The sequence below is a fragment of the Amblyomma maculatum genome, chromosome 1, assembly GCF_055883805.1.
Source record: "Amblyomma maculatum isolate TAMU_Amacu chromosome 1, ASM5588380v1, whole genome shotgun sequence".
Taxonomy (NCBI): domain Eukaryota; kingdom Metazoa; phylum Arthropoda; class Arachnida; order Ixodida; family Ixodidae; genus Amblyomma; species Amblyomma maculatum.
The window spans coordinates 252,000,681-252,019,053 of record NC_139344.1 but is presented as its reverse complement, the minus strand read 5'-3'; the positions used below and the strand labels follow the sequence as shown (position 1 = coordinate 252,019,053).

The 18,373-nt window shown below is 41.9% G+C and overlaps 1 protein-coding gene and 1 long non-coding RNA gene across 4 annotated transcripts in view; one reads left to right on the top strand and one right to left on the bottom strand.

The window, feature by feature from the left end:
* Positions 1–18,373, top strand: part of LOC146206224 (aurora kinase-like) — an 880,154-nt gene that overhangs the window by 374,386 nt on the left and 487,395 nt on the right. The gene's annotated exons all lie outside the window — the stretch shown is intronic.
* Positions 9,190–16,706, bottom strand: LOC146206236 (uncharacterized). 2 transcript variants are annotated; one of them, XR_014703255.1, is made up of 5 exons: positions 16,540–16,706; positions 16,229–16,382; positions 14,666–14,714; positions 11,129–11,263; positions 9,190–9,425 (listed from the first exon to the last, which is right to left on the bottom strand). It is a non-coding gene; the product is annotated as an uncharacterized LOC146206236 (long non-coding RNA). The 2 variants fall into 2 exon arrangements; XR_014703254.1 differs by having other exon boundaries at positions 16,229–16,706.

The window sequence follows — 18,373 nt, the reverse complement described above, 5'->3', positions numbered from 1 at the left end:
CACATGGGCTGTTCTTTCATTTAACTTCATTAATGCCCCCTTATAAGCCCTTTCTGAGTTTTCTTGGTTGTATAAAGAAGCCAAAACATCGGGCGTTTTCAGTATTTTTTTTTATCATAAACGGCGTTCATGGTTTAATCAAAAATATTTTTCGCCGTTCATCTGTCGGTAAAGTTTATGCCAAAAATAATTTAAGCTTTCTTTGAAAAGTATTTTTTTCTTAGCCTGCAAGCCACAATTTTTTGTCTGAGTAAATTTTGTCTTACGTGGGAAATATATTTTTGAATTTCAGCACCAGTGCCACTGGTCGGCACTTCCGAACTGTGCTTTCACTGCATAACACATATGCGGTGTCGACCTTTTCTTTGAATGTATGTTTACTTTAGCTCTTTCTCAAGCTAACACTTACTCAATCAATTGATGTCAACAAAAATCCACCTTGAATGTGCCCTTTCCATAGTTTGACACTCATTTTTGGCCTCAGCGTGGTAAAAAATGCGTAGAAAGTATTGATGTGACGCCTATTGTGTGGAGATTAGTCAACTTTGCAAAAGCAGAAGAATCATGTGGTATTTTCTTTTCGCCTAACTTACAGCAGAGTGAAATGATGGCTTGAACGGGCCCATGGACACGTATGGAGCTTGCATGAAGCGATGCATGCTGGGTAATCCGCCATGATGATGTCGCTGGCTGCAGACGACAAGCAGAGCAGCCAGACTGAATTGAGAAAGTGCCTTGTCGTTTTCGACGGTCCACTGAGCAAATACGCTCTGCCCGAAAAATCTGGCGCGCTATGAAGAAATGCAAAGCAGTGCGACGCGAGCCTGTTCAAGCTACGCGCGAACGACTGACTGCAATATGCGTCTGAACCTGGCCATCCGTCGACATCGCCGACATTCATGATTTCTAGTTCTGGCGACTAGTTTGATACTTGCCCGTATTGGCGTCTACCTCGCGTGTGCTGGCCCGAGCGAGCCATTCGCGACGGCGTCGCTAGAGGAATCCCTTGCCTTCTCACCCTCCTGCAGATGTATTTTTGGAATCGTGAGGAACCCGCAGTCAGCCTGTCCGATCGCGCCAGCATCGTCTGCGTGCACTACGCGACGACGTAGACGAGGCTGTGTGGTAGTGCCGTGCTACGTCGTCTGCTGCCCGCGACAACATCATGGCGGATTACCCAGCATGCATCGCTTCATGCAAGAGGGTAAAACTGCAAAATTTTTCTACATTCGTCTTCCCTGCCTCTTGTATTCTCATCCCCTCTGTTCAACATTTGAATTTTTGCTCCGTGATGACTTGCGAAAACTGTTTCAAGCTGGCAAGCGCGCTTAGTGCGACGACGTGCGTGACAGAGTAATGCTGACGGTGCGTATTGATGGAGCATGACGTGCGCATTATTCGCTTCGAAAAGGATGAGCTACGGTTGGCAATTAGTGGCGAGACTCAGGCTCTTGCATGACCCGTAACAAGCTCAGCTGCTTTATGCACGAAACAATGAATCCGCTCCATGAAGAATATATTTCGTGTCTTTTAGTTCTCCCGTCTGGATGAACAGCTTAAATTGTTCACGGTTTGCTTTCTTCACGCAAATATATATTATTAAAAGGCTATTGCAGTGTACAAACACGGCAATAGCGTAGATGGTGAGTTCATTGCCATTTTTGGCTCAGAAGATATCATCCACCCATTATTTTTACATATTCCATTATGGCCCTGAGGCAAAAAACAACGTTATAAAAAAAAAAAAAAAATCATCCACCCACACATACTGGATCCAGAGCTTATAGGCACTCCGAAATTGAGCTGTGATGCAACACAGCTTGGCAACGCTGAGCAGTGACACTGACTGTGAAATTAAAAATTTTGTTTCTCACGTAGGACAAAATTTACTGGAGCAAAAAGTTCTGGATTGTAAGCTGAAGTGCTTGTGTGTTTAATGAGCCATGTCACGTATTTTTATCTCGAGGGCCTTTATATTCAATTCAACTTTCAATTTAACAAACGTATCGCTTTCTACACCCTTTGGGTCTGATTTTCCCAAAAATTACTTCTTCAAGAAATTTTAAGGTATTATTCGGCATCAACTCTGCCAGCCGGTCAATTACGTAAAACTTTATTGTGACTGAAACATGAACGAATTTCAAGATTAAAAATACTGAAAACGCAGAAATTTTTTGCTTCTTTGTTGAACCAAGGAAACGCAGAAAAGCCTTTAAGGGCGCAGTTAAGAACTTACATTGAAGAACAACGCATATGCGCTAATATAAAAAAAGAATTTGTTATTGTATTTAATTTTGCACCTGATTTAAATATATTAAATGGCAAGTAGCTTGTGTTCGTGAAAACTTCGAAAGCCGCTTGTGTGAAAACATTTTTTTCTCCTCCAAATTATGTGCTAATATAGTCAGCGCAGGTGTTGTCTTCTTCCTTGTCCTTTGTCTCCGCGCTGTTATTCCTTAAAAATATGTACCAACTAGCTCAACTTTCCGTGTTATTGTCCTCCAAATTACTTTACCAAAACAGTATTCACACGATCAACAATTACCCCCCCCCCCCCCCCCCCTTTTTTTTTTTTTTTTTTTTTTTTTTTTTTTTTTTTTTTTTTTTTTTCCCAAGAGACTCGGTGATGGCCGCTTTTGGGGCCTGGGACGTTTCGCGTGGAATGACCCTGAAGGGTTGTTATTGCCTCACAGCTTCTTTTTGATCAGGTATTGTTTGTCCGAGCTGGACAGCGCTATTTTAAAACAAAATACATGAAAACAGATGTCCGCTACCTCAGAACCACACATTTTATGAAATACTATCATATTTGCTCAAGCCTGTGATGGGATGCGAATGATAACGTACCTTATTGGTGATTACGTGGTCTTAATTTTTCATCCCGTATGTGTGAGGTGTATACATTCAGGAAGTCTTTTTTGGCGTGTATTTATTACAGTGCTGATATTTGCAAGAACAACTTATTCAACATGGTAACCTAGACCAGTTCAGCGACTTGCAGTCATCTGAACTATGTTCATAAAATGATACATATGTAGAAAACTTAAGAAAAAAAAATATATATTGATACATTCACATTACTTTGAAAGGCGCAAACACTCCGCACATATAAACGATGCCTGCAGCAGCGCTACCAATTTTTAACTGTACATGCATGACTATTGTGCTTACAGAAAATGCAAGGAATGTTTAGAAATTCTTCATACCTAAATTCCACTTGTGCAAGCAGGCCCACCCAAAGAATGAACTAAAATACGATACATCAAACTAAAGAGAAGTGGGATCAATACACAACTGCCTAAAATATCACTGCACGAAACTGCTTTTGACGACTCACTGAATACACTGCCAATCTGTGGCAACTAGGGGCTCGTGAACTGCTTCCTGTAGTGGCTATAATGACACTGCCTGCATTAAAATATATGCTTATTGTGCAAAATACCAGAAATCTCGTGTGTCAAAATTCCAGGCATGGGTTCGAAGCACCTGTACTTTTTCGCGCTTTCTGTGTGCGGTGCAAGCTGTCTTGGCGGGAATTTGGTTGCGTGTAAGTGTCGCACTTCCATTGACCGTAGAAAAAAAAAAAAAAAAAAACAGTAGTTTTCCGAAATGTCCTCAAAGCAAGGACTGTTCATGGAGGACATCGATGCTCTTGTGGACCTTATCGGGATTCACGGGTAGCGTGATGGGTTGGGAACAGCAATCAAGCGGATCATACGAGACGGAGTTGAGAAGAACAAATGATAAGAGCTTTATACAGCTAATTTAGAGCAGGAACAAAGAACTCGGAGAGCAGGTCGGCAGCGTGTCTCCGACTCTCTCGATTCTCTCGAGCAGCAATCTCTCGTCCCTTCACAACACATTCGTGTCCTCTCGTCCAGCCCCGCCCACGCAGTCACAAATCACTGTCAGGCAGCAGGCGGTCGAGATGCAGCTGCAGGTCCCAGGGTCGCAGGAATGGGGCCACAGGCCCCGGGCCTCATCTCGAAGCCGATGGCAACAAGCGTCCGATGGTCGGCGCGCATCCCGGCCTGCGAATACTGGAGCAGCACGCTGGTTTCCTTCTCTCTCGCTTCCCGAGGTCACGCTCTTCCCGAAACCGCAAACGCAGGGGGAGAACAACGTCCATCCCACGACACGGCGGCGCCACAACCCGGTGACGCGGTGAAGCCAGCCTGACGCAACAGCGAAGCTGGGTCGGCCTGTCGGCCTTAGGTTGCCTCGATACCAGCGCTACATCGAGGCACCCTAGTCGGCCTGGAACAACAGCTTCCCCGCCGCCAGACAATGCGCCGGAAGATGACCTCCTCGTACGCAGCTCAGCTGGTTAGGCGCGCCGAAAAGTCTTCTCCTTTGCAGTGCTCCGCTCACGTAACCATGAAGAAGCGCAGCCACTGGTCACCAACGGGAGACGTTCGGCCTCCGATCTTTCTTTGAGGCTAGCTTGACGGGACAACAGGCCTCAAGCCACACTCAACAAGAACCTCAGCCCGTAAAAGAACGGATGCCGTTGCCTGCCGCTTTGCATGCTTCTCTAGATTTTGCAAGCCTTTGCAGTCTTGTGATCACTCCCGAACGGCATTTGTGGTCGTTCTTCGTGCGTAGTAGGCCCCCACACCCACCATAGCCGATTTTGATGAAAGGGGGGCAGTGTCGTGGAAGGAGATCACGTACGCAACTGCGCTGTTGTCGCCACGACAGCTTCAGCCAACTGCTCATCTGTGAGCATCCAGAACCTCCGTTATTTAAACTATCAGGGATTGGGAAAAAGCGGAAGACAGAAACAAAACCCCCGAATACGACAGTGTGCACGACGGCACCTCGTACAGCGCGCTGCTTGCTCGCCGTCGCTTTCGGCATAGTTTCGTTTTCGCGCTCTCGGTTTCATCCGCTTGCACTCTGTGTAGATGAAACTTCAGCAGCCGCAAAGAAATTCACGCCCCGCCTGTAAGCGCTCGATCCCTTGGTGTACTCGGAGTGCGTTAATTGTAATCTGCCGAACAGTGCAGCGCGGTGAAGCCTTAATAGTCAATCGGCCCGGGCCCGGCCCGAGCCCAACTGCCTTTTGCATTACACCCCCCGAGCCCGGCCCGGCTTCTCCGACAAATATCCGGGCCCGGTCCGAGCCAGACCCGAGCAAACTATGACTTACCCGGCCCGGCCGGGCCGGACCGGCCCGCCAAGCGGGTGAGCCCGGCCGAGGCCCAAAAAGAAAAAAATAATGAGCTAAGCGTTTCACTATTGCAGATGTTTTTGTCACTTCAAATTTGCCTGAAAACAGGCCCTCGCTTTTAGAACAGTAGTGTGAAACTAATTTCTGGTTCTGGCTGTGTTGGGTATTGCTTCTTTTATGCCTAAAGAAAGCATAGTGACTTAAATTTTCCAAAAGCAATGTTATCAAATAAGACTGTTTTAGTTCTGATATTGCCGGCTACAGATCGTTAAAGAATATGCAAAAGAACTGATTCAAAATCAGTTGACTGCTATAGGTCACGCAATCAAAGAAGTTGGCATAGCCGCTCCTCAGTCAGACGCCTGTTTCGTGTATTCAGGGGAAAGGGGGGGGGGGAGGGGGGGGAGGGAGAGGCTTTGCTAGAAATTCTCGTTTTTATTAACTTACTAAAAAATGAAGAACTTACATGTGTCAATAACGCATGCTGAAACCAATTGCATCCAACATTCCACTCACAGCCTCAGCTGCGGTCTGGCAAAAATTCTATAATGTATTCCTGGGTTATACGTACCTATAGTTGCTGCATAATTATAGCTCCTTGTTATTCTGATATAAGCTTGAATTATTCTGAGAGTCAGCAACTTGTATCAAAAACCACAACTTCGCTGATTTCAGCTATTAGTGCGGTTTACCGTTGTCAAAATGTTAAATACTATAAAGTTGCTCAGTATCATGCGATCCATATAAATGCCAAGTGTCATAAAATTTATTTAGACATCTCCACTGATCAACAATTAAGCAGCAGTACCTAAGAATACTCGGTTCAAAAGAGCAGCTATTTAACTGTGGAGAGTATCGGCTTTGTGTTCTTCAATATCACACTGGAATGTAGGCTGGTATCTCCACCGGACCCGTCATACAGAGGCAACATACACATACCCACACCTGATCCTGGTGAACCATATGTTCCGGGTTAAGAGGGTGCCTTGATCATATAATCTGGGAATGCCCGAATTCTCCCAGAGGACGCTAAATATTGATTACATAGAATCCTGGGAGACCCTGCTGCGCAGCTCGGACCCTCCCTGACCTAGTGCATAGCCTAGGGTGCCATTTCTGTTTTGACAATAAAAGTTCTTTCCTCCTCCTGCTTATTCTTATGGCACAGTTGTTTTTCAAAGGCTCCTGTACATGTATATTTCACATGGAAATCTGTGTCTGTCAATGTGTGGTCTTCGTAAGTGCTACTTCTCACTCTCAGGAAATCTAATAGCCTATCAAATGTCCTATGGTCGATTCACTAATGCTGATTTTACTTCAGTTCACCTGCAGATGCACTCATATGCTTACTGTCATACCCGTCTCTTATACAGCTGAAAGCAAACGTAGGATGCCTAGAGAAGACTATTTTTAGGTCTCCCTTGGAGATAGATAGGAGGTGTCCCATTTGAACCATAATATTCATGAACGCTTTCATTTAAAAATTAGAGGTCAGAATTGTTTTCCCACAGAATATTTCCGCTGAAGGCCTTCTTGCTCTCCTGCCCCACCTTACATTGTCCCTGCATGTCTAATACTTTCAGCGCTTCAGAATGTGAGATGATTGTAAAGGAAAGAAAGCAAATGCACTTCAGGAGGCCAGAATCGTATGTACTTGACAAACGAATATGCAAATATTCTTTGGGTGGCAGTAAGAGGAAATATCTTGTTGGCGACGGAATTGGGGCTTGTGATACATTAGTGGTTCTAACTCGCAAACATTCACATTTTTCGAGGACTTGCAATGTTAACTGTTTGTTTACGACAAGAACTAAAACACGAGGAAAAAATAAGAAGAAAAGTATTTATGCCATGACTAAACCATTGTCAGACGAATTTAGGGCTGGTTCCAACTAGAGCACTTTTAAAACCTCTGTCTCCACTCTTACCGGGGCTAGCAACCAGCAGGATAACAATCTACACTCCTCACCAACTAATGTTAGGGGAAGGAATAATGTTTTCGCTAGATAATCAAAGACTAGGTAAAGGTCTTAAGCGACGAACGGTCAGGGAAAAGATAACCAACTTTTCTGCAGTTCCCTTATCAATCCAAAATTTGGAAAAGGAGAGATAGGGACTTCAGCCAAACATATAATCAGCATTGAAGTCACTACAATCCTAATTTGCCTTTTATTCTATATCCGTCTTAACACTCTTCTTTTCCACATACGTGCATACGATACAAACATATGCAGTGGGAACAATCAATTCAGTATGTTCCATTCACTGGTTGTTTAAAAAAAGAAAAGTGTAGTTACAGGGAGGAAGCTAGCGCTTAATGGTAATGCGAGTCTATACCCAGGCACTTGTTCCACTGCCTGCAGCCAAGACTGCCCTCTGGTGCCACACACACATCACCCACCGCAGTCCTGCTTCTTCAAATTGGGCAGCAAATGTATTCAGTTTCAAACAACCACCACCGACATTCCATCGGGTGGCCTTGGTCAGTAAGTGCTTCCACTAGCTCAGTGATGGCCGTGACAAGGGACTACAGGTGCACAGTGAAATCTCAAAACAGATACCGAATGACACACCCTGGAAGGCTCAGCAAACTTCACATATGTATCTGCCATTTTATTTGCATATTCCTTTGTTTTCCAGATTGTTGTAATTTTCTTTTTACGTCCTAACATGCCATATGAAATTACCTTGTATTAAAGAGTTTGCAGTCTGGAAGTAATTGTGAACTCACATCATATCTATGTATTCACCTGGTACTCCTTCATTTCAACCGCTTAAAACATAAGCAGTGGTCATACGGTAAAATTAGCTGTTCATTCGCAGGCCCGAGCCTGGCCCAGGCCCATCATTTTACATGCCCCAGTCCAGCCTGGGCCCGCAGCCTAAAGCCCCTGCTCCACACAGGCCCACCCATAAAGTGTTTTACCAGGCGCGGCCTGTGGGTCGAGCCTGAGCTTTCGGTTAAGCCCAAGCACATACAGTGCTCAAGGCAGTGCTGCATGTGCCTTAACTGTATGGTGCCTCAATGCACGCACTCTCACTGGGCCTAACCTTGTGAGCCAGGCCCATTGCTCTAGACTGTGGGTCTGTTCTCCTCAGGGTGTTGAAGAGGAATTTTTTTTTCAAGTTCGGTTCAGATTCGGGTTCACGCTTTTCAGGTGCAGATTGAGCTCCAGAGACACATTTCGTTCCAGTTCGAATCCGTTCGACTGAGTACAGAACAAAAAAAAAAAAAAAAAAAAACTGGATTATTATATTCACGTCACTTATTTAATACAGAGTTTTCTTTGCTCTGCCAATACATATTAAAAGCTGAAAATTATAGTAGTCTGTGTATTGAAACTGTCATCAGATGTGATGGGCTCCACTTGTTTGTACAGACCTCAGCAAAATGTTTGAGTGATGGACAATTAAAGCAGGATGGGAGAAAATTATTATATTAATTGACACATAATCAACCAAAGTTGTCACGTGTAGAATAAAGTTAAAGGAAAATACTGTTTCCTGCTGCGCTTTTCAAGTACACAAAATTTCACATGAATTTTATTTTGGAACAAAACCTCTACTGCTACATGTACATCAGTGTTTCATCTGGCTCCCACTAAAGGACTTTGAAATCGGATCAAGGCCAAACAAAGCACACCTCAAGACTAATGATGTGTGTACGATATGTGCGACTATATATCGCACAGCATGTGGACACTTTTGCATTTCGCGCTTTTATGGAGGTGAAATGTAAAGGCATCTGTGTGTTGTAGACCAAAAAGTTCTGATAGAAGTCTCCTCAGTCACGTATTGGGGGTTGGAGTCATTATTGTATTTGCCGGAGAACTGGATTAATCAATTGCCTCATTCCTGTGGCAGTGATGCAACCACAGTGATGCAACCACTGTCTTATTGCACGTCTTGGTTGCCTGCATAGGCGCACTACATACCTTCTTCTAGAGCCACTTTGAGGCTAGACTGTTGTGTTTAGTAGCATAAATTACAACAAGCATGACACGACATCATGGCTGCTCAAAGATATTTTATTAAGCACTCAGTAAATGCTGCCAAATTTTTTATTGCCAGCATAGAATGACAAATGAAAAAGGAGATTGTCGAAGGCTGTTCTAAACAGATCGAACTGTACCATGAACCAGTTCAGACTGGTACCTCCAATGTGTTCCGTTCAGGTTCAGTTCCAAGATGGCGAAAAAAACTTGGGTTCGGTTTGGTTCCAGTCCGACACCCTGGTTCTCCTACTCCTGCTCTGTGGCGAAGAAGAAAGTAACCCAGCCCCAATGTAACCAAAAATCTAAATGCTATCCTACACGAAAATCGGCAGATAAAAGATGCCAGCAAGGCATGTGAAGCTACCCTTTCTGAATTAGATAAAAAGCTCACCAAACTAAACAATGTCGTAGAGTTAACCAAAGTGACAAAATAGAAAATACAAAAACTTGAAGAAAAAGTGCATCTGGAAGAAATTTTGTTGGCTCAATTTTACGAGGTTTTTGACCTTGAAACCGTGCTCAATGGAAATACATTTCGGTTTTAACATTAAGGAAAGTTGTGACAAAGAAACAAAAAAGATACAGGATCTTGAAAACATAGTTTTCTGCACGGTAAACCTTAGCATTAGTGCAAGTTCAGTGTGACATATTCATAGGGCTGGTAGGCCATGAAATGATCATATGTCATTGTCTGCCTGTACAACTATAACGAAAAGATAATGAAGAGAAAAGAAAATTCACTACTGAAATTCCCGAGGCCGGCAGATTAAAATTCTATGTTTGCATGCTCGTACAGATGATTTGTGGTGGCAATAAAAACCTAGAACTGTGAAACCTGTACAAGACTATATAGATCAGGGCACTCAAAGCTAGTTAAGGATGGCATAGTTGTGGCGTGTGTCCGGTCAGCGGTCACCAGTTTGACGGAGCAAGTGAGTAGAATAAAAAAGAGCAGTTACCCTGACCATCTAAAAATTAGAGCTTGTGATAAAGTAAAGAGCATGATAAAAAGGGGCATAAGGAAGCAGGAAAATGTCAGTGATTTTAAGAAGGTAGCAGTTGTGCCATATGTGCATAATCTGTCATATGGTTTAAAGAAAACAGAAAGCAATTATGATGTTAAGGTTGCTTTCTCAGCATCCTTAAAACTATAAATCTGAGTAGTATTTGGGGGCAGCAGAAGAGAAATGAGACTGGTTCATGAGCCCTGGTGCATATGTCACGTTACACATCGCCCGAAGCTCATTTCATGCGAAGTTGGTATTTTATATAAGTTGCCGCTTTCTTGTGGTGGTGTGTATATTGGCCAGACTGGGCGATGCATCATCAAGAGACTTCAAGAACACTCCAATTCCTGTGATGATTCTACAGCATCATCGATTGATCATGCTCAGCATCAACGTTCGTGTGGATGAAAGCCCATTTTTGAGTGCCCAGTAGTTGTTTTCACACATAAACTATCTAGTGACGACAATCAAGCAGAACAAGAAATGCCCAGAAGGGAGCAACAGGAGAGGGTTTCACAGGCTGCAATATCATGCTTGAATCTATCACAAAATCTGGATATGCTGAAACAAAATTGCATGAAGAACATTTTTTACAAAAAGCATGAGCAGCCATCTTCCCTCCCTTTACAGCTACCACCACTAACAACTAACATATCTCCTTCATTTTACTTTCTTTTGCCCTTCTGTGAAAAAGGAATACTTTGATATTGAAAAGCATATATATATATCACTGGAAAAGACACATACTGCATTACTGCAGAGCACTTCATCAATTACATCTCTGCACAAAAAGCAATTAATGAAATGTTAGTACATAATGATAGTACATGAAATGTACATAACAATATTTCCTGTGCTGTTACTTGGCATCAGAAAATTTTATTTCACAATTAGTATTACAAGAAATGTGCATTCAGGGCCCATACCCGCCCCACTATTTTTTCATATCTTACCACTGCCTGTAATGCGTTGTGGAAAGTCTCGGATGGTCATCGGCATGTTGCAACCTTTCTTTTAGTGCAAATCTAGTCAGCATGTAACAATGCAGCCTTTCTTTTAATGCAATTCTAGTGACATGGGAACTCCATCTAAAAAAAGAAAAAAAAAATAGATTCACACATCATACAACATCAGAAAAATGAAGCTGAATGATGGCTTAATTTACTAGTATATTGAGGTATTTACACTATTTAGCATATCACCAATGCAAGCCAGTGATGCCGAAGGCACACATGCACAAGCGTGGACGCAAGAAAACGGCATATGGATTTCCATTCTAACTGCAGTCACGCATTCTGTTCGTACATAAGAATGCATTATTTGTCTAAGTGAAAGCGCACTGGCGTCTACTAACAACCTGCACACACTACAACTGGCAGTTTTTCAGATAGGTAAAACGTGAAAACGTTGTAAATATAATAGGCTCTGTTTAACGAATTTTTTGTTTGCACACTGTGATGTACTAAGTGTGCATACGAGGTGGTATTAAAAAGCTTTAAATTAAACTGAATACTGGGCGAGCTGGTGGAAGTTAAGCATTTTACACAGTGCGAAAAACAGAAACCGGAAAAGAAACACAAACCGACAAATCAAGCGGTGATTTGTCCGCGCGTGTTTCTTTCCCGGTTTTTGTTTTTCCTGCTGCGCAAAATTCTAGCTCTGTTTACAAGGAAGTGGTTGCTTATTTACGTTAACATATGATCACTTTCGAAGTAATCCCTTTGCACAGGAACACATTGCTTCCAGAGCTCCTGTCCGTGCTGGGATGTGCCCTCAAAATGTTCTTTTCGAAGCTTATCGAGCACCTTCTGTGATTTGAGCTGAGTCTCTGCAATGGTATCGAAACAGTGGCCTTCGAACTGCATCTCCATCCTCGGGAAGAGGGCAAAGTCCGCAGAAGCTAAACTGGTGAACAGGGTGGGTGCAGAAGTGAGATGCAGATTTGGGCGATGCACTCTCATGTGAGGAAACTTCAGTGATAGGGTGCATTGTTCATGCTGTTCATGATGAAATCACTCATGATAAAGCACGTGGTCACAATAGCAATGGTTGCACAGTTCCTGATGTATACTGTTGGTATCAAATGAAATGCGAACAGCAGAATGCAGTTTGCGATAGTTTTGCTTCTGTTTTCTTTAACTCTATTTTCTCAATGTGCCATTGTAGTGCCACATTCATCCTTTTCTGAGGATGGTGACTTGCGCAGCACCGTTTCACTGCCGACAGCAACTGTAGGCTGCGTGGTCCAAGCGAGTGCTCTTAGTGCTTGCTGCCCTACATCGCATTAATTTTCCTTCCGTCACTGCGCTCGGTTTAGCCATGCGGGCTGCAGCCGCTGCCGGCAGTGAAATCATGCTGTGCAAGTTCCCATCCTCGGGAAAGGATGAATGTGGCACTAGAATGACACAATGAGAAAACAAACATTAAAGAAAACAGGAGTAAAACTATCGTAAACAGGAAGTGTGCGCCTGCCTCTCATAACGAGACAGACTGCTTCAGCTGGACCTTCTTACACGCGCCTCATTGTTCACATTCCATTTAATGCCAACAGTACACATAAGGGTGTCTTTTGACACGATGACTTGCGAAGGCTATGTGTGCAGCCTTGTGCTAATCTCTGTAGGTTTGCCATAAAACTTTTTTCGAAATCTTTTAATATTATCTCACATAAACAATCCTGCCTTTTAGCAATACTGTCATCAGCTGAAGTTATTTTTAGGAGCATTCAGATCATTGCATTTTTGAAGAATGCTGGGTGCCAGACTTTATTATCTATAAGCCAGGTGCACACACAGCTCGCTTATTACACCTATGTTTTACAGTAGACAATTACTGCACTGTTTTCTCTTTTAGCAGTTCTGCTATAAAACAGACCTATACTTGCTGAAAACTGAAAATTAAAGCAGATCATAAGGAAAAATAATAAATATGAACCTGATGCTGCACATTACAAATACTATCATCCTACATGTTCTAATATTAATCACCTGAACTTTGATGCCTGCAGTTGCAAAAAGTAGAATTTTCACTGGAACAATGAAAATGCTCTTGCATAGCCTTTCAGAAACCTGCAATTCAGGGAAGGTAAGTAGCCCTAATACCGAAAAATCTAAACCAGTCATATCACAAAACTGAGCCTGTGGCACAAAATGGCACATCTTCAGCTACTGTATCCTCACGAAAAAGCATCTAAGTGTTAATAGATTTCTTCATGCTTTGACTTCCTTATATACATAGATAGCTTTACAATATATTATCTTCACCTTTTAGCCTTACTCACATGCAGAAACATAAGCCTTACTCATAAGGAAACTTAAAATAAGAACAGTAGGCATTTAGGCTACTTAATAATGCACTTTTCTGGAAAACACCAAATGCTCAATGCCAAGAGTTCTGATTCTGATATGGATATATCATAAAACTGTATACCAGAAAAACAGCTAAACATTCAGGCCTAGCATACACCACACATGGCAAAATTACTTTTGAAAAGGAATTAAATTACATTACAAATTACTTTGTTGAAAATCGCAGAAAAATAATTAAATTACATTACTCATTACTGCTCCCCAAAAGTAATGAAATTACATTACAATTACTTCTACTGAGTAATTCAATTACTTTGAAATTACTTTCTAGTTACCATAAATGCAAAAACTAAGTAAAGCTATTAAACAAAACAACAACTTGTTCTCCAGAGTATTCTAGTTGACTATAGTTCTGCTCAATTCTGTCTCCTTTTGCAAATCCGTTACGCTGGCTCCGGATTGCAGCACGTCGTTCCTGCTTTCGCGCACTCTACTTTGTTGTCTATTGAAGGAGTGATGGCGCACTTTAGTAAAAGTAATTTCGAGAGGAATTAATTACTTTGTGCGAAATTACTACCAAAAAGTAATTCATTACATTACTAAATTACCAGTCTGAAAAAGTAATTCATTACATTACAAATTACCGAAAAAAGTAATTAAATTACACTAATTTCATTACTGTAATTCAATTACTGCCATGTCTGGCATACACATAAGTATAAGCACATTTGTTAACATAACGAGAAAATAACTAATGTCAACATTAATGTAGAAGTTGGCTGTGACATACAGCTTCATTATGACAGCCCTGTTGATCGAGTATAAATGCAGTTTTTGCATGTCAGAACCTCATGCGTTTACTGCAAGAAAGCACAAGAACAGAAGCTTGGATATTGTTTCAGACAAAAGCTAGAATGCATACATATCATTCATAAGGTGTCTTTCAGTAACAGCTGATACACGCCTATGCAAATGGCAATTCCAAGTTGCAGTATAACCAGCAATAAGCACAATTTCATCGAGGTCCTGTTTTGGACCTCAAAGAGGATAATGTGTGAAGCCGATGAACGATCGAAATTAGCCCAGAGTCCTTTACTACTTAGCCCCTTTGTACTGATGTGTATCGTTTGGGTGTTAACCCCATATAATATATCATACCATAGCTGAAGCAGAACGACTTACCGCTTGAAAGTCCTGCTCTCATACCCAGTACCAGGCTGCTGCTGAGGCTCTGTAATCAAACAGGGAACGTTCGGCGTTTCACTCGCTTCATTTCTTGATACATCATTAAATAAACGCCTATGTGATTATTTAATCGAAAGATTTGCGTTGATATCACTTGAGGTATAGTTGAAAATATGCATGCATTATTTATGGTTATCATTTAGGTTGCTACCGTGAATGCAACCAGTGCGACACAAGATTACAAGACAGTCAAAAGCATGTGCGGTTTTGCATTTACCGAAACATCCTCAGTCATCTAGTGTGACACTTCTACATTTTGAGCAAGGTTGCTTACCCTCACAGAAGTTTGATAACTAGACGTGTTGGAAGGTGGCTGCTGCCAAACCCACTCCCGATGCATGGAAACATTGCAAATGTAGTACTGCTGACATTCATTCGGTAAAAGCAATAAAGCTTAAAAAAATTTTTATTCCAGCATTCCAGCTGTGCCATGCAATTCACAACAGCTTCATCTATGTGACTATTATTTTGCTTTGCAAAGGCAAAAGAATACTAGTTTTAATTTACAGTAGGTTATACAAATATAAAACCTGAACTGTTTGATATGTTGGGGTTTTTATTTCTACAAGCCAAAGTCATTTGCAGTGCAGCTTAACTGAGGCAAAGGCAGCAAAAACAAAGCACTAGCCAAGCTCATGGTTGAAAAATTCAAAGTGGGGAGCTATTTCGTGTCCGCTGGTACGCATCGTGCGTGCTGCAATGAGAGTTGCTGGTGTGTGTATGGGATCAAAGTAATTTGCAGTGCAGCTTAACTGAGGCAAAGGCAGCAAAAACAAAGCACTAGCCAAGCTCATGGTTGAAAAATTCAAAGTGGGGAGCTATTTCGTGTCCGCTGGTACGCATCGTGCGTGCTGCAATGAGAGTTGCTGGTGTGTGTATGGGATCAATGCACTGAATTGTTTTCTACAACTGCACTTATGCTTGTATGTCACATTGGTGCATGTTTGCAGGCTGCACACAATGTAAGTTACATTTCTATTAGTAAATGATAACGCATCTTGACATTGCCTCTCGATAAAAACAAATAAATAAAAGAATATACTCGAAGTGCAAGAAAAAGCCAGTCTTCCTAGTGCATCTGCGAACTTCAGGACTACAAGCATCCTGTGGCTAGAGAATCTTCAATGAATAATTGAGAGAATGAACTGCCTTATCATGTAAATTGGGACCAAGTAAGTTTTTCAACTGGTTTCAGCAGGTAAGAACAAGAAAAGCGGGAGATAAATTAGTTTTATATTTGGATTTCTCAGTCCCACAGCTCGATTCGTACCTGCAGTCCTACTTCCCATTTGGAATGTGCGCTATCAGCTGGAGTACGTTTTTATGCTTTCGTCATAATTTTCCTTACTACGAATTAGATTTTAACTACCAAGTGTGCTTTCAGTTTCTAGCCAACCTCTCAGCCGGAATTTGCATTCCTAGCATGCACGCACGCATTATTTCCTAACAACGGTTGCTTAACCACAGCCGGTCTCGAGGGTGAGCACGCTTTGAACTTACCTTAGCCAGCCGTTCTAGTTGTACCTTCGCTTCTCAACTCCGAGTTTACCAGCCGGAGACGTCCTTTTATTTCCGGGTCAGCTGCTTGAAAACTCGGGTCCACAATAAACCGAGTCATAGCTGTTGTAATCATCCAACGTAAAGTGCTTCGATCCTGAAATAAAAGATTTCAAAGTGAACACACCTCCGCCAGAAACTGCGTTTCATTTGCATCGCCAGTGTCAAGAACGCAAAGCTGACGACACCCTCCTGTCCACTGCCCCAGAGCTGCACGAAGCTGTTTTCATTTCCTATGCGAAAATTTGTGTCACCTTATATGTTCGCGACAAAATCCTAGCATACTGAAAATATCTTCTTTTCTCCTTGTTATTCAGAGCACATTATACGGTGAGATACTGTCCAATATTAAGTGAGTCATTGAACTTCGGGCCACCGTGCTTCAGACCAACGTTACTTCAGAACGACCAACGTTCTGCACCAGTGCAGTTAAAAAAAAAAAAGAAAGAAAAAAACGAATTACGCTGCACTCACTACATAACTGCAGTTAGTTCAAATTTCAGATATGAAATAATTTACAGCTCCTAATTATAATGACATTACGATAGAACCAGCTGGAAATATTCAATTATAGATAAGAAAGCTGTTGCCAGACGTTTAGGTTTGGGTTTGTGGCCAGACTTTACGTACTAAAAAGTAACTAACTATTTGCCAGAACGGTTTTGCAAAGTATAACATTAATTTTTAAAATAAAAAATTACTGCATATTGTTGGCAAAAAGTACTGTATAAACTCAAATTTTATATACTTAACACATTGTTGTTACTGTTTAATGCTTTTTGTACATGGTGGCCAGGTTTTAAGCGCACACAATGAATTTTTTTTGCAGAATAAGTTCACAGTAATTACATTTGAATTGATTATTTAAATTTTTTCGCCACAATACGTTATTATTTTTCCTTGAATGTTCTTTTGCAGTATACTTCTGTAAGCCGACAATAGTCGACCTCGGTCGTCTACTTGTTTTATTTTTTTAGCGTAACATATTTGGCAACAAAAACAGTTTGAATCATATAGTTTCTGCTTAGACATATTTATACGCTTTTGAATATAATTTTCGATTAAAGCGTAAAATTCACCTGTTTCTGGCCGCTAAGGGGCGCTAATAAACACACTCACTCACATATGCGTCCTGCTGACAGCGTGCACACCCTGATATGCTTTTTGGCTGCGTTCTCTGCTAAGAAAAAATTAACTTCGCCCTAACGCTTTCAGTAAGCTGATTTAATTTTTCATGTGCTGTCTGCGCCTCACTAGCACACTAGATCATAGTGGTCCAATAAATATCCTGTGATCTTGCAAACTACTTCTGTCGCGGCACCTGACGGGAATGAAGAAGAAGCAGCTACTACGCTGCATTGCGCACAAACAAAATTTTAGTGACAACGAATACCAGTACTTATAAGAGCCGATAGGTGGCACGACAAATAGTGCGTCGTTTCTTATAAAACTCTATCGAACATGCCGTTGATCTTTATTTCTTCACTATAATGTTTACAATATTCTACTGTGGCGCCCTAAAAAAAAGCGTGTCCGTTAATTTTTAAAAACGTGCACTATTCTCCACTTATGTGAACAGCAATTGAGAGATATAATCATGCATTTATGAAATGATATCGGCTGCTTGTCGCCATTATTTCTTTTCCTGAAGTTGACTGAATTGTAGCAGTGGTAGCACTACAGAGCTTATGCGCCCTCTGTGAAAGCTGAGTAACACTGCATATACGCTTTTGTCATGTCCCATTTGTAGTCTTTCCTGTGGTTTAGAGAGTTTAAAATGTCATACTCAGAGGACGCTACTATCCGTGAAAAAAACCTGAAGCAGCGATTTTCGGTTTATTTTTTGTCATAGTCCGGTTTATTTTTTGTCATAGTCGAGTAGTGGGAATTTGTGCAACTGGAGTGTACCGTTTATATGTAGTTTATATGAACGACCGGTCACCTGCCTACTTTTCATAGACCCTAATGTGTTTCACTAGAAGGAAGGAAGCGCAACTTTATTTTTGAAATAAAAGGCAGGGGTTTGGAAGGTGCACGTCAGCACGTGCCTTTGAGGCCATGAAGACCCCGGGCGACGCAGGCCCATGC